The sequence below is a fragment of the Coptis chinensis genome, chromosome 1 (assembly GCF_015680905.1).
Source record: "Coptis chinensis isolate HL-2020 chromosome 1, ASM1568090v1, whole genome shotgun sequence".
In the NCBI taxonomy this organism is placed as follows: domain Eukaryota; kingdom Viridiplantae; phylum Streptophyta; class Magnoliopsida; order Ranunculales; family Ranunculaceae; genus Coptis; species Coptis chinensis.
The window spans coordinates 12,968,253-12,984,378 of NC_141456.1; the positions used below are offsets into that span (position 1 = coordinate 12,968,253).

At 34.8% G+C, this 16,126-nt stretch overlaps 2 long non-coding RNA genes and 1 pseudogene across 3 annotated transcripts; all 3 read left to right on the forward strand.

The window, feature by feature from the left end:
* The first annotated feature begins 2,132 nt into the window (after positions 1 to 2,132).
* On the forward strand, positions 2,133 to 2,717 carry LOC147522245 (pentatricopeptide repeat-containing protein At3g51320 pseudogene; annotated as a pseudogene).
* Positions 2,718 to 8,217: 5,500 nt separating this feature from the next.
* LOC147522246 (uncharacterized) lies at positions 8,218 to 10,065 on the forward strand. 2 transcript variants are annotated; one of them, XR_015195195.1, is made up of 4 exons: positions 8,218 to 8,262; positions 8,355 to 8,443; positions 9,152 to 9,195; positions 10,039 to 10,065. It is a non-coding gene; the product is annotated as an uncharacterized LOC147522246 (long non-coding RNA). The 2 variants fall into 2 exon arrangements; XR_015195194.1 differs by lacking the exon at positions 10,039 to 10,065 and having other exon boundaries at positions 9,152 to 9,281.
* A 939-nt stretch (positions 10,066 to 11,004) lies between these two features.
* LOC147522247 (uncharacterized) lies at positions 11,005 to 12,784 on the forward strand. Its single transcript, XR_015195201.1, has 2 exons — positions 11,005 to 11,102; positions 12,525 to 12,784. It is a non-coding gene; the product is annotated as an uncharacterized LOC147522247 (long non-coding RNA).
* The last annotated feature ends 3,342 nt before the right edge of the window (positions 12,785 to 16,126 follow it).

Genomic DNA, 16,126 nt, shown 5'->3' on the forward strand with positions numbered 1-16,126 from the left:
AGAACTTGCTAAAATATTCCACTTTACCGTTTATCCCATATACTTTTTTTATAGCGCAAACCATCTTAAACTTGCAATAAAATTCCATTTTACCTATTCGGCCTATTTCAGACACCGGATTGCTGATGTGTCCTATTTTATGTCTACGTGTTATTAGTCTATTATTCCAAAAATAAGAAAATAGGAAATTACATAAGCAAATAATACACCTCATCCTCCCTCACATGTTCTTCACGTGCTCTTCAGTGAGGTGAGTCTAATAAAATCGACCCAACTCTGTTTATCAAAAACAAAAAAAATTGCCCCACTCTATCATTTTCTCCAAACTTGTTCCCTAGTTCAATTCTAAGCATCAAATCTATCCTTGCTCTAAATTGTTTTACCTATTTTACGTGGTTTTGTTTCTATTGAAATAATGTCTTTGCAATCGATCAATTTATCGGCTTTGTGTGAGTGTGGAGTTGAATCTCCTCTTCGAACATATTGGACTGAAGAGAACTATGGGAAGAAGTTTCGAGGGTGTCTAAATTGGAACAACAATAAGAAATGCAGGATTGGGTTGATCCACCCAACCTTCCTCCTGCATATATATTGAAAAATTTGGCGCTTAAGAAGACAGTGGAAGAGTTAAAGGAGAAAAATTCTCAATTGAAGAAGAAGAACGAAATGAATAAATGAATAAATGGTTGATTGTTATTCCTTTTTTTTTTTATGATTGTATTTAGTTGGTTTCATTGAAGTGAAATATGCTTCTATGTAGTAGTTCTTTCTATGTGGTTGTTTTCCTTTTTCTCCGTCATTGTAATCGAATAGATTAATTTGAATCAAAGAATGGTTGTTTAATTTTCTCCAATAATTCTATACTGATCGACACAGGAAATTGACACATTCATGCTACACAGTGACGTAGCGGATGATACATGTCATGCATCATCATGATATATGACATGTATCGCCCTCTTACATAATGATACATGACATATATCACACTCTTACATAATGATACATGACATGGATATAATAGACTAAAAACACGTAGGCATAAAATAAGACACATCAGCAATCCGGTGCCTGAAATGGGCCGGATAGGTAAAATGGAATTTTATTGCAAATTTAAGGTGGTTTGCGCTCTAAAAAAAAGTACATGGGGTAAAGTTGAATATTTTAGCAAGTTCATAGGCTTAAGTGGTAGTATTGCCTATGCGGATTAGAGGAGTGAACTCGACCATGAATGGTTCCAATAGTGTTTCCCCTATGAGATAATTTGGAAACTCCGAAAGAAACTCTAGCCACTTGGATTGAACCTCACATTTTGATTTCTTTAATTGGGTTTTAGACAAGTACCTTTCTTAATACTAAGTTTTGGTAATCTTCAATTTTTTATGTTTGGGTTCAACGTCTTTGAACTTTCCTCAGTATTTGTTGTTTACCATATTGCATGTATTAGAAAAATCTAAGAAATGGGGCTCACACCCCTACTTCCTATCCTGTTATGCTAAACCTCCCTCATGGCGGCCCAACCCACTTAACCCCCCATTAAATAAACTCCCTGTTTTTGTGAAACTAATGAATCTCGGTCTATTTTTTATTTTGAAACAAAATTTATTTCCTTTTTTACCCTTGCTCTTTTTAGCCAGACCACTCGTTCGTTTTTGGGTTTGTTCTAAATATTTTTTACCGGCAACAATGGCGAAGAACACGCCGATTTCAACCTTAAATTTTTCGATGCCTTCTGCATCAATACTGTACTTAAAGCATACTCTTCTTCTTCCCTTTCCCACCTATTAAATTTGCATCAATACCCACGTCGGACTCATCTTTCATTCTCACGCCATTAAATTTGGTTACCACAATGTTGTTCCTGTTCACAATTCTTTGATTCATATGTATGCTTCTTTCGGTCTTATACATTCCGCGTCCCGTTTGTTTGATTCTATGTCTAATAGAGATTCTGTTTCTTGGAACTCAATTATTAATGGTTATGTAAGAGTGGGCGATGTGGATACTGCACACCGGATTTTTGATCAAATGCCAATGAACAATGTGGTTTCTTGGAATATTATGATATCTGGATATTTAAACAAAGCACGCACCCGGGATGTGGGTTGAAGTTGTTTCTCAAGATGATTAAGATGGGCGTCAGAGGGACTGATATGACTTTTGTTGTTGTGCTTACTGCTTGCAGTCGATCGGCTAGGTTGAAGGAAGGTAAATCTGTTTATGGGTCGATGATCAAGAACTTTGGCATGTCAACTTTGATTATTAAAACAACTTTGATAGACATGTATAGTAAATGTAGGAGGGTGGATGCTGCGAGAAGAGTTTTCAATAGTATGTTAGTGAGAAATATTGTTTCTTGGAATGTAATGATATTGGGGTATTGCATTTATGGTTGTCCAGACGATGGCATAAGTCTGCTTCATGAAATGACTGGAATAATGCATTGCGATGATGATTATGGTGGTGGTAGGAAGGAAAGAAAAAGATCAAAGGCAGCAGAGCAACTTGTTATCCCAGATGAGATTACTTTCATCGGTGTTTTATGTGCTTGTGCTCGTGGAGGATTGTTGTCGGATGGAAGAAGTTACTTCAACCAAATGTCATCTGTGTATAATTTGAAGCCCAAGTTTGCCCACTATTGGTGCATGGCAAATCTCTATTTTGGTGCTGGGCTCGTTCAAGAAGCAATGCATAATATATTTGATTGCTCATTTTGATGTTATATAGACACATTTTGTAAAACTATATTTATAGTCATTGAATTTTTATAGATGTTTTTTTGACATTTGAGTTCTAACCAGGTGATGCGGGTTATGGAAATATGAATTTACATATGAAAATATGAATTGACATATGCAAATATGAAGTTACATATGTGAATACAAATTTACATATGCAAATATGAAATTTCATAGAATTTTTTAGACGTTTTTTCCGACATCCGGACAGTGTAAATATGAATTTATGTAAAATATGAATTTTCATGTACACATTGATTTTCACATACATTTTTTTCCTGTCATCTGACTGGTGACACAGGCTATGAAATGTAAATTTACATATATAAATATGAATTCTAATAAAATGTTTTCTGGCATAGCTATGAAAATTTGACAAACTCACAAACTAATCAGGCTCATTTCTTGCATTACATCCAGAATTCAAAGATAGTATCCAAAAGTTTCATCCGGAATTCAAAGACAAACTGACATTACATGAAAGATCAAAGATTTACGCCCATAATTCAAACAAAATTAGTATCCCAAAGTGATCCACCAATAAAACGCAACACATCATTTCATGATATTCTTTCTTTGCCTCTTCCTCCGCATTCAACTCAGTCTCTCCAATGTCCTTCAACAAAAACTATAAAAAAATTTGTCCAAAAAGAGTTTCTTTCGTCTTGGCGATATGAATATATCTAATTCTTCATTTGAACTCTTGAAAAAGTGCTAGCATAGGCAAAACAGTATAACAAAACACCTTGGTAGAGCTAGTAGGTTTTACCTCCTGTTGCAATAAAGGGGAAAATAATAAATAAGTCTGTTAAACTGACATTTCAAAATTTACTTTCACATATATGAAAATACAAATTTACACAGCAAATTCAGTTATGCAAGTAAACATATAAAAATATAAATTTACATAGTTATTATTGTAACCAAAACAGTACTGATGAAAGCAAACATATGTAAATTTACATTCACATAGAAATATGAATTTACATTCAAATTTGCACAGACTATGTAAATATGATACAAATTCAAATCTTCATATAAACTACAGAGTGTGAACTTCATATCAACTACAGAGTGTCAACTAATATCAATTTCAGACAACTTAAAATATGATTCTCACCTTAGATTTCGTTTATTTACAAACAAAATTAAAAAAAAATGATTTTTACCTTCGATTTCGTCTTTTTATCAGTAGTTGCTTTCCTTTTTGTTTGTGACATAAAAACTTTCGATTTTTTTGTTTTGTTGGGTGTTTCTCTCTTATTTTTCGGTTGTTTTGTCATCTTAATTTGGTTTTACAGGATATCTAGAGTTTACAATAATAGAAGATGCGGCAAGAAGAAAGAGAGAAAATAAATTTGAAATCTAGGGTTTTATGTGTGGGGGGTATTTTTGTCAGTTTGGGTATTTTAGAAAAATAGGGGGTTTTTATGGGTTAGTACGTAATGAGGGGGTTTTTATGCTGGTTATGTTTCAACCAGGGAGATTAAACCCAAAATCTGTGGAAAAATCTCATTACTGTTTCTGTTACCATATTTATGCACGGTAATTAAAAAAAAAACTCCATAGCTGGTAAGCGACAAATTTTTTATGTCGATTTATCGAAAATTGACTAATTAATTGGTCGAAATAATATGATTTTTGGTATTTGCTCAGACCTTTATTTTTTTTAGCTGATTGGATCGGTAGGTAACGCATATGGATTACTCACCGATTAATAGGCGCTTAAACTGCATAGGGTATAACATGTGGCGGAGTATAATGCTCGACCATTGATTTGCATAGATGGTTTTGTTTTAAGAGTCCGAATTTGTGGACAGAATTGTCCACAAACAGCACATTCCCATTGGTTAAATCCATTTTCGGTCAGTTACGCAGTGTTTTTGGGCATTAACACAGTTTTTTTGGGCAGCCACTCCACCAATAAGAAATTGAGGTCCTGTGGACAGCAAACAGTTGCTTGTCCACAAATTTATTCTGTTGTTTTAAACTTTAAGCTTCCAAATTCTATCTGAAGCTTGTTCTATCCATTATTTTCTTTCTTTGTAAATATTGATATTTAACGATATTTATAAAGATTAATATGATGCACGTGCAGACACACATGTTGCAACGCATGTGAGAGTAACACGTGGTGCACAAATCTTTTTAATATGGAGCCCACACACTCTTTGCATGAAACATGCAATAACAAATCCCCGACAACAACACCAATTGTAATGTTGTATTTCTCTTTATATCCCTATAATACAACAACACATATGTAAAGTCCTGAATTATTATTAAAGGTATTTTTGTAAATTTCATATTAAATCTAGGGTCGTTTATGTAAATTGGTCGTCGGGTTTATATTTCAAACGTACGTAACTTAAGGAAACTTAACTCCGACTCCTAAGCCACGTTAGATAAGCAAATCTTATACGAAAATTTGACCAAAAATGTCGGTTAGCGGTTTTCTGCGTTCGAAGCTGACACGAGTTAACAGCTTACACGCATGAGTGGGTTATTGTTATAGCCTGTGGTGAGATAGAATATAGAAGATTAAATTTAGCGGGATGGGCCGGAAAAATAATTACGACGCGACGTCAAATGAGTTAGTGGTTAGGAGTATTAGAACCTTAAGCTTAATTGGAATATATTGGGCTTGGGCCTAAATATATCGGCCCAAATAGAACGAAATCGCGAAACAGGAAAAACCAAAAATCGGCCCAAACCAAAATCGCACCCAACTTCTTCTTCTTCCCCAATTTCGCACCTCTTAAACCCTAGGAGAGAGAAACCCCAAATCACCCAAATCCAATCGATTCAAACCAAAAATTTAAACACCCAAACCTTAGAAACCGTGAATTCGAGTGTGGAGATGCAAAAACTCTTGGAATTTCGTCGGATCACAAAGAAAGGTGAGTGCGATTCCGTCTCTATTAGATAATTAGCTTTAAATTTCGATGGAATTGGATATATCGATTGTAACTGATTGTATTGGGGGTGTTGAAGGTCGGCAGTAGCAGTTGGAAGAGCTGGAGTGGAGTGAAATAGAGGTGGAGTCGAAAACTAAGGAGGGATCTTGCTGACTTGGTAAGAATTTTGGTTATTCACTTCAATTTCGAGCAATTCATGTCGATTTATAACTGTTAATGTGAATTTCGAGCAATTCATGTCGATTTATAACCGTTAATGTGAATTTGGAGAGATTCATGTCGATTTATAACTGTTAATGTGAATTTCGAGAGATTCATGTCGATTTATAACTGTTAATGTGAATTTCGAGAGATTTAATATGAATCGAAGGGCGTGGGATTGGTTGTAGTTGAAATTTGGACTTGGAATTGGGATGTGATAGGATTAAATATGAGGGCTCGCCATGGCCCGAAATAGTCAGAGACCGTCGAGTAATAATGCGAAATGGCCTCAGTAGCTCTGTTAACGGTAGTTAGATGAAAATTTATCCGAAACCCAATTCTTAACGTCGAGATTTCTTCTCGGCTTACACTAGATAAGAATTCCTCGTTGTTTGACTAATTCTAATAATCGACGTATATGTATATGCTGTTATAGGAGTGAATTCGAGTTGATTCGGTTAAGCGGGCTGGATTTAGTTAAGTGGGCTTGAGGAGAACGGAGCTTCACTACTACAGAATGACACATATACCACGGTCAATAAGAACATTTATACCACGGTTCTTCCAAAAACCGTGGGAAATACTTATATACCACGGCGGAAATTTCTTTGGTCATTGGTTTACTAGTATATGCCACAGTTACATGAAAACCGTGAGATAAGTTGGGCCATATACCATGGTTAGTTTTTTTTTTCAGCATGAGAGTACTCCACATCCCCACTACCTTAAACATAAACAGTGGTATATAAATTTTCCACTTTCTACCGTGATTTATGACTTTATACCAAATAGTCAAATACTGCGAAAAAAAACACACGCGATCGAAACTCATTCAAATTGGATTCCCACTATTCTCTCGGTCTCTCCCTACAACTTCTACAGTTCTAATGACTCTTAGGATTCCCAAAGAATTAGAGAAAACCTACCGTCACTACACCATAACAGCTTTTTTCACTACACCATAACAAGGATTTTCTAACAATTGTAATTTCTCATTTGTAACACATATACATCCGTTAGTAAGTTAATAACAGTTAGTGTTCCGTTACATAATTACTTAACCATTAGTAAATTACCGAATTATTTTGTAACGCTTTATAGAGATATTAACTAACGGATGCACAAAGCGTGACTAATGTTAAAATCTAATTAGAAAATTTGAGACCAATTAAAAAAATAAAAGAAAGAAGGCTTAAAATTTTAGTGGGATTTTTTTTTTCACCTCGCCGCTCATTAGGTCAACTGTCAAGACGGAAAAGAGTAAACAAAACAAAAGGGGAAAAGGGATGAACGGGCATTTGTCACCCACTTCCGTGGAGCCGATGGGGTCTTTCTTTTCTTTTTCTTTCTACTTTCATTTCAGTCAATCTCAATTCTAGTACTTCATCAAGTGAGCTTATACGAATGTTCTTGAGTTGGATATTTTCCCGAGGGTGTAAAATGTCTCCTAATTACTATGTATAACTGAAGCTTGAACTTTCTTTCACAGGTATTTTCTCTATGGGCTGTCAGTTCGAAAACCTTTGGATTAGGTTTTTCGACTAATAAGGTTGGCGTTGTTCTCACAATCTCTGGTAAGTTGGATACTTATCATCATAGTTTTAATTCTTATAACTTATAATTAGAAGTGCTTCTGAAATTAGAAAATTCTCCAACCTCTTTTTTAAACCTATTTACTCAATTAGATAAAGTATTGCTTCAGAATTTATTTGTGAATAGTATCTATAATGCTTACTTGCAATAATATATTATATGTACAGATACTCAAGTCAAATCTTTTCCTTCAACTCCCTCTTGGAAAATCAAATTTGTCTTGTTAGAAATGCAATGTTAGCGGTTAAGTGATCTAGGAGTATTAAAAAGAAATTCACCAACTTTACTTTGTATATGTACATATAATGTCAGAAGTAGTTTAATGACTTTGTTTGTTCTTGGGATTAAATTACTAACTTATTCAAGTATAGGTGGGGGCCTTTTAGTCTTTCAAACTTTTCTATATCCATTGATAGAGAGAATTCTCGGTCAAATCATGGTTTCTCGCGCGTTCTGCGGTAGGTGTCAAGATTTTCCATGGTTTAAAATTTATCTTTAAGATTCAGCTCAGATTATTGATTGAATGTGCTCCCTTTATGTTATAATGTAGGTTTTATCTGTACGGTGTTGCAAAGTTACCCCTTCATAGCTATGTTATCCGGGTTCGACTTTTTAATTTTGTCTTTGAACTGCATCTATCTTCGATGAATGTTTTAACGATAAGTATGAACTTCATGATGGTCATTTTTTCTCTCTTTTCTTTTTGCCTACAAGAAAAAAATGAACTTAATGATGGTCATTTAATATTGTTTTTCTCTCTTTAACAGATAGTCATTGCCACTGGACTATCCGTACTACAGAACAATGCGGTGGTAACTTTTCACTATCATATTTGCATTGATATCTATTGGCTTGTTTGTGCCATTTTCACTAGAATGATTGGCATTTATTACCATACGAATAGGACCAGAAGCAAAGAGGAGCTGCAAATGGAATTGCTATGACTGGGATGTCTCTCTTCAGAGGTCTTGGACTGGCCATAGGAGGTTTTCTGTAAGTACTCTTAAGAAGTATTTTGTTACGACAATGACATGTACTTGCACATGAATACAACAATTTCTCAATATATAATCATTTGTATCATCTTCTAGCTTAAAAAACGATGACATTATAGTTTTATTTTCCCTAGCGAAATGACTCACGATTAAATTTGTTCTTGAAGACCAAGTGAAATCCATAGAGCCCTCACAAAAATGGAGTCGTTTTAATATAGGCCAATAGAACAGCTTTCTGTTTTGTGCTTCCTGTTTGACCTAGACAGATACAAATTTAGAGTCATCTTCCTAGCTCATACAACATGATGCAACCTCGCTAGTGTAATCCAAGATCATATCAATGATATCTCAGATCATTTGTTTAACATACCAGTTCTTTCTTATGATATATAATGAGCATTCAAACATGTGACACCATTACATTATTTAAGTCACACCTTAGAATGACGAGTCCAAAGGAAATGGTGGAAGGTTGACCACAGTTTCAATGTCAATCTTGTTTAATGTACTTGTTGCCATCCGGTGGAGTTTATGTGTACAACTATACAATTGTTCTCCCTGATTTCCATATTTCATTCATACCATCATTTCTTTGTCTTCAAAGCAAATCCAATATTTCGTTGAATATTTAAGGTGATCTGGTAGAATAAAGAAAAATCAAATTCCAATCTTGTTCCTTAATTACTTGTGTCTTTGTTATATGTAGGGTTTCTTGGACACAAAAGCGCCAGGATACTTCTTTCCTCCCAGGTACGCAGCACTAAACTCTGAGTAGATTCTGTATATGTACTCAGGAAGTGATTTACATGGGGTCACAGCTAAAGTTATAGACATGCCCCACCATCAGATGTGATACTTCCCTTCCATCCCTTTTGTATCATTCCTTCTTGTCCAAGTACTAAATATGGTTTCGTGCTTTTCATTTTGTGGTTGACTTTTTGTTTTCAAAGGAACTTATTGGTAGACATTAAAGTATCCACGTGTTTTGGGTACATATCGATATAACCATTTGAAAATACTTTGGTACATATTTAATTGATCTTATAGATAATATACTTGGTATCGATCGATTAGAGTATTACTTAGACGATGGTTCATCGTATTAGCATAGGTTGAGTAAATGGAACAGTAGACCGAATGCACATTTTAAACTTAACCTCGAAGTCTTTACATCATTATCATATATTGTTTTAGGTTTCATGGCCCATCACTTCAATAAGGTGTTCACTGTCTCCTTAGTGCTTCAAGCTCTTGAATGCACATTGTACTGAAGTTCTTATGATGTGAGCCACATAGCAATCCATATTGACCATGCTTCGATTGGGCATCTCTAGATTAAGTAACGCTTCTATGTGTATTTCTCTCGAGATGTAAATTTGTGGGTTTATTATGTCGAATGGCTTTGATGTTGAAATCCTATTGATGATTAATCTTGTATTGCTTCCATGCAAGACTCACATTACTCTAACTACTTGAGAAGTACTTTTCTCGACTATATTGTCGACTCTCTCTTCAAATAAAATTTTAAGCTCTCAACTTCGTTTATGATGCATCAATCTAGTATTTATTCACCTTCATTGATTGATGCGGCAGTTGTTGAAACACATCCCCGCTTACGTAGCGGTTTTGGGATCCGCGATGGCCAAAACATGTTCTTATCGATATACATGGTTAGTATATCGATTACATGCCTTTAGCTTTGCAAATAGCCAAATACATTATGTATTCTCTCTAAGTAGTAGTTGATTCTCAGCATTTTAGAAGTTAGGCGATCGTGTTTCATGCCATGCCTTGTTATGGTGTTAATATGGTGTTATATTTCCATTCTCCAAAGTTGATGGTTTGGCAAATATTACGAGTGCGGAGCGATCGAGATAGATGTTCTTCTTTGGATTTTATGTATTGTTTGGATCGTAAAAGACATGTCATGCTTATCAACTTATTAATAATTGTATTTTCTATATAGCAAAGAAAGAAAGCAAGTTATTGAGGAAAATGGACATTTTGAAACTATAGTACATATGTGATACCTCTGCTACTCTCCGGCAATTTAAGAATCGGGGATTGATGTTTCCAAGAAACTGGAATTAGTGGAATTTGGTGATTAACTCTTGTGATATAAGCTTCCTTTTAGCTACAAACAATCAGGGATGGAACGGAACTGTGCATCAATAGGAGTAGAGTTAGGCTTCTGTGAACAAATGCTGAATAAGTTTCTGTTTTTGCATGTGAAACAGGACTTGTGCTATCTTTCATTCTTGTGATCTATATCTTGCAATCCTCCCGAGACAAACTAGCAAGGTAAGTGTATCTGTCACATTTATCAAGAAAACGAATTGCTCAAGGCATTCATGTATTACTTGTCCTTTGTCAGTCATTCTTGTGGTAATGCTCTATACATCTGATCCAAACTAAAAGTCATCTTATGGCATTTTTGTAATCTAGTTATCCTTTTATCTGTTCTTGCTTACATTCTTGAGAGAATTTCTGGACGTTGTTTTTTTTTCCTTTCTCAGGTTTGTAAGGGAGACTATTCTTTGAAAGCATCTTGCCCGAGGAGGGTGGCCAAGGGGGAATGATGTTGCAGTCAGATCTGCCAGATACTGTTTATCCAAGAGAATATGGTACCTTAAGAAATTTGTGCAATTGTACACTAGGTACCTGGTCTGCTAAAATTTTCACTTCATGCTATGTTACCCATGTCGTCATCTGTATATTCTAGTCATTTTAAGCTAATTTAATACTCTTCTTACCTCACAACCAAGAAGCAAACCGGTATTCCAAGTGATGTAATTCCTTTTTGTCTACTCAAGGTTTTACCACTTGGACCGATGAGTGTGTGCTTGTTGGGTTACCTATCATTATGAGCTTGTATCTTTTGTTTCCTCTACGAGTTCATATATATTCTACCAATTCACCTTCTCCAAAATCAAACTCTTCCCAATAGAAAGAAAAACAAAAATAGAACATACCATTTTTTTATACCTTCTTTTCAATAGACGCTTTGTACTTCACTAATCACCATCTTCATTGCATAATTGCATAAAATGGAAATTAGATAGGGTTTTCCAACCTATTAAACTTGGTCCTTCGAGAAGGGGAGGAAAACAATGAAGAAGAAAGTTATGGTCTTGTAGTTTCCCTTACGTTATACTGTTATCTACTTGACTAAAACCTGCAACTACACATGCCTTGAGCATTCAATCTATACACATTTTTTTGTTCTATTATCGTCAGTATGCGTATGTATATATATGATAATTTTCCGTATATTTTTAAATTAAAAGTTAGACTTGAGTTAAGTGTTACACACCGCTTTTAAATGTATATATATGATTTTGTATCTTTAAATGCTTCAAAGATTAAATACTTTTTTTCGACCGATATCGGAAAGCAACTTATGAACTTGAAGTCTTTGAATTCATTGAAAGACATCCAAGAATAATGGTTATAGATTCCGAGGTGCAAGTAATTTGTTGAATTATCATTTTGACCGTCTTTTGGTGTTAGGACTAGTATTGTTCAGTTTGCGATATTAATAAGCTTGTGAATCAAGTAGCAAGTATTTAACAGAAGGAGATTTCCATTTCATTTAGTGGCCGTGTCTAGAATAGCTAACAATTTGTTGTTGTTGCTTTGTTGTTGTGTTAAATATGTTTGGCAATGTGAAATTTATTCTTAATGGTTGTTCACGATTACTTTTTTGTCACTTAAGGATGTATATATCTTTAATGGTTGGAATTTATCCTTAATAGTTGTTCACACATTACTAGAAGGTAGAGGCGATTACCCGTTTAGTTGTATATATGTCACCTTGTTATTCATATAGCTTCTAGGGCTAAAGAGGGCTCCCATAAGTGGTTTTACGGTTGTATTAGTGTTGTGTTATCAAATAGTAATAGCCTATAGCTTCTTTGATATCCTAGTGGCATGATTACCTTCTTGCTATGTTACTAATTTGGTAGACTAGAAACTATGTCACTTAGTTTTAATTAGTATAAGTGAATCTATTGTTGTATATATCTCTCGTTACATTTTAAGGTAAAAGTCTATTTAAATTCTTTTGTTAAATGAAACAGGTAATGCACGTGACATTTGTTTGTTGCCGACCTTGAAGGATAGAGGTGGTCGATATTGCCACTTGGACACTTTCTAATAATAAGACTTTTTTTCTAGCTAGTTGTAAGCATAATGTAATGTACTTTTTCGTTTGGAAAATTGAAGTACTTGGTATTTACGAGTGATTTGTATTGTACTTTTCGCTTGGAAAATTGAAGTACTTGGTGTTTACAAGTGACTTGATAATTTTGAGTGATGGAATGAATGTTTTATTCTTGAATGGGATTGATGGTGTGATTGTGTATTTTATGGAATGAACTGTTTTTGAAAAGAGTTGTATCTTGGGCTCTTGGCTAGTTCATATAGCAACCGGTGCTGGCTAGGGCTAGTTGTATCTTGAATAATAATAATAATAATAATAATAATAATAATTCAGTTCATCTAGGAAAATGGGGTGTTTCAGTCGGAAGCGAATGAGGATGAGTTTTAGCTATGTTCGGATCCCTCCAGTTTAATTTATGAGTCTTACATTTTTAATTTATGAAAAGGAACTTGAAGTTTGCTTTCTTAGTGCACTCAAAAAATTAATGGAAGTTTTTTTTTTTTATTATTATCTTTTTTTGCAATGTTTGATAATTTATTGTACATTTTGGAATTTGTTGGGAAGATGGAAATGTTGTATGTAGGCAAAATTGTGTAAATTTTGTTATGCAGGTTCGGTTTTAAGTGGAAGACCTGTTACTAGCATTATTATTAAATATATATATATATATATATATATATATATATATATATATATATATATATATATATATATATATATATACCACGGTTTGGCATAAATCGTAGTGTTTAGTATAACTATATACCACGGTATTACAACAACACTAATATAAACCATGGTTTCAATAGCTTATATGCCATGGTTTTGTTGACAACCGTGGTATATAATGGGCATACAAACCACGGTTCTTTGAAAAACCGTGGTATCCGTTAAACATATATACTACAGTTTTGCTATTATTATATACCACACCACCTATTGTCACGGTTGTATAACAGTGATAAATATATTTATACCACACTTAAAAACAGTAGTATAAGTGTCATTCTGTAGTAGTGCTTGCTAATGTAGGAACCTACATACCAATATATAGCATGCTTATTTTCATGCATGATTTGAATTGTTTAAATTGGAAATAGATAGTTGCGTATCAACCATGCATGTATATATGATATTCATGTTTTGCACTGTATTTTCTCGCTATAAACTATATATATAGATAGCTTTCGTGTGAAATGGGTTTTGTAAAATCGGGGTAGCGGGGATTTGTTTTCTTTGTTAAAAGAGTAAAACTGGTTTTGGGAAGGGTTCTCGTCTCTTGTCTCTGTAATGAGAGAGAGAGATGGATTTTGTAATCGGGTAAGGATTACCCTTGTTTGTAAAATATGGGTGAGGTTCGGATTGTCCCCGGATAGAGTTTAGTTGTTATTTACAATGATTCGCCGTTTGGGAATCATCGGTTGTCATTTACTATGACTGGCCCGTTTGGGAGTCATAGGTTGTATGTGATCGATGGGGGAAATCCAGGAACTCACACATACGGAACCAACAGTTTTAAAAGAAAAACTAAATATGTATCTATAGTATTTGGAAATAACCGGTAATACGAGTAAATATATATTACTATGCTTATCACGAGGAGATTTAGAAAAGGAATTGTGAATTCCTATAAAGAAGGAACTGTTGTCGCAATTCGGAGGCGGCAGTCAAATTCCAAATGTGGTGTACACCTTTTGAGGTGGTGGGCCACCTTTAAAGGGATGCATCATTGGATGTAGTCCGGGAATTCCTTTTCTACTTTTCTAGATAACCATGCTTGTACGTGTTACGCTGTATGGTGATTAGCTTGTGTGGGGTTACATGCTACCTCGATGAGGTTTAGACGCGAGGAGTGAGAGTTTAGTCCACTCCTGGATGTGTCCCGGATCCCGGCGGTCTGCGGTCGTCGAACAGTTGACCACCGTAAGTTAGGTGACAGCCATTATGGGGTCGTGGTCCGCAGGCCCACCTGAGCCCTAAAAGCTTTGGGGATTTCGTGTGTATGAACATAACAACGGCATTTCAGCTCCCTGCCGGTAAAATCAGGAAAACAACGGTGCATGGTTCACACTGGAAAGTACTGAACCGAGATTGCCATTCTAATAGGATGCAACGGCCACAATAGTTGTATGATGATTGTGAAAAACTATATTTTGTATATCAATGAAGCATGTCGAAATGATTTCTGCTAGTTAGTGATGTATATATATAGTCACGATATTTGAATACTTTTATGGAAACCCTGCATGTTTTAAATGTTTTCTATAAGTAACTATTTATTGGCTATGTGCGTTTCTACTGGGCATAGTTGTTTGCTCATCCTACTTAACATTTCAGACGAGCCAGTTGCGGAGGAGGTTTTCCCTAACCCTAGTGATGACGGTTATGGTGATTTGGGAGGATTTCCTTATGCTTGACGAGGACAGAGTCAAGTTCATACTTTTGGTTGTATAGAGAGAGACTAGTTTCTTTTGTTGTATATATAGAGAGCTAGGTCATTTTGATGTAATAATCGTATTTGGCAACAGTTCTCCTTGTTTTGTAGATATTGTCATATCCCTGTAGTATTTAAAGTTAAGAGTAGTATATATGGTTGTTGGATATATATATGGTTGGAAGAATGAATTATGAGATGTTCAGGGGTTATGACAGGTTTTATGATACCTTTTAGGGTTTACGAATGTCGATTAAACAAAGAAAACTCTGCCGAAATTTCGGCAGAATTGTGATGGTGTCGGCCTCGAGATTCACTCATCGTCCTCGGGATGTGTGCTGGGGTCTCGGGGCGTGACAACATATTACAATATTTTGACAAAACAGCCCACTGAAATTTAATAATATTCAAATAGAGACAAAACTGTCCTTGAAATGCAGATTTTGGGATTAATCTCCCTGGTTGATACATACCCAGCATAAAAACCCCCTCATTATGTACTAACCCATAAAAATCCCTATTTTTCTAAAATATTCAAACTGACTAAAATACCCCCCACGCATAAAACCCTAGATCTCAAATTTCTCTTATCTCTTTCTTCTTGCCGCCATTCTCTCTTCTTGTAAACCTTATACTTCCTGCAAAACCAAATTAACATAGAAGATAAGATGACAAAACAACCGAAAAATAAAAGAGAAGCATCCAACAAAACAAAAAAAATCAAAATAAAAAAAATTTGTTTGAATTATGGATGTAAATCTTTGATCTTTTATGTAATGTCAGTTTGTTTTGGAATTCTGAATGTAACTTTTGGATACTAATTTTGTTTGAATTCTTGATCTTTGAGTTCTGGATGTAATGCAAAAAATGAGCTTGATGCGTTTGTTAGTTAGTCAGATTTCTATAGCCATGTTAGAAAAAAATTTATGAGAATTCATATTTGCACATGTAAATTCCGATTTGTATAGATTGTGTCACGCATCTGTCAGATGACAAAAACAAACGTTTGTGAAAATTCATGTTAATCTTGAACAAAAAGAACTTCTACATCTTATGCGGGTTAAAATTTTCATAGGTTAATCTTC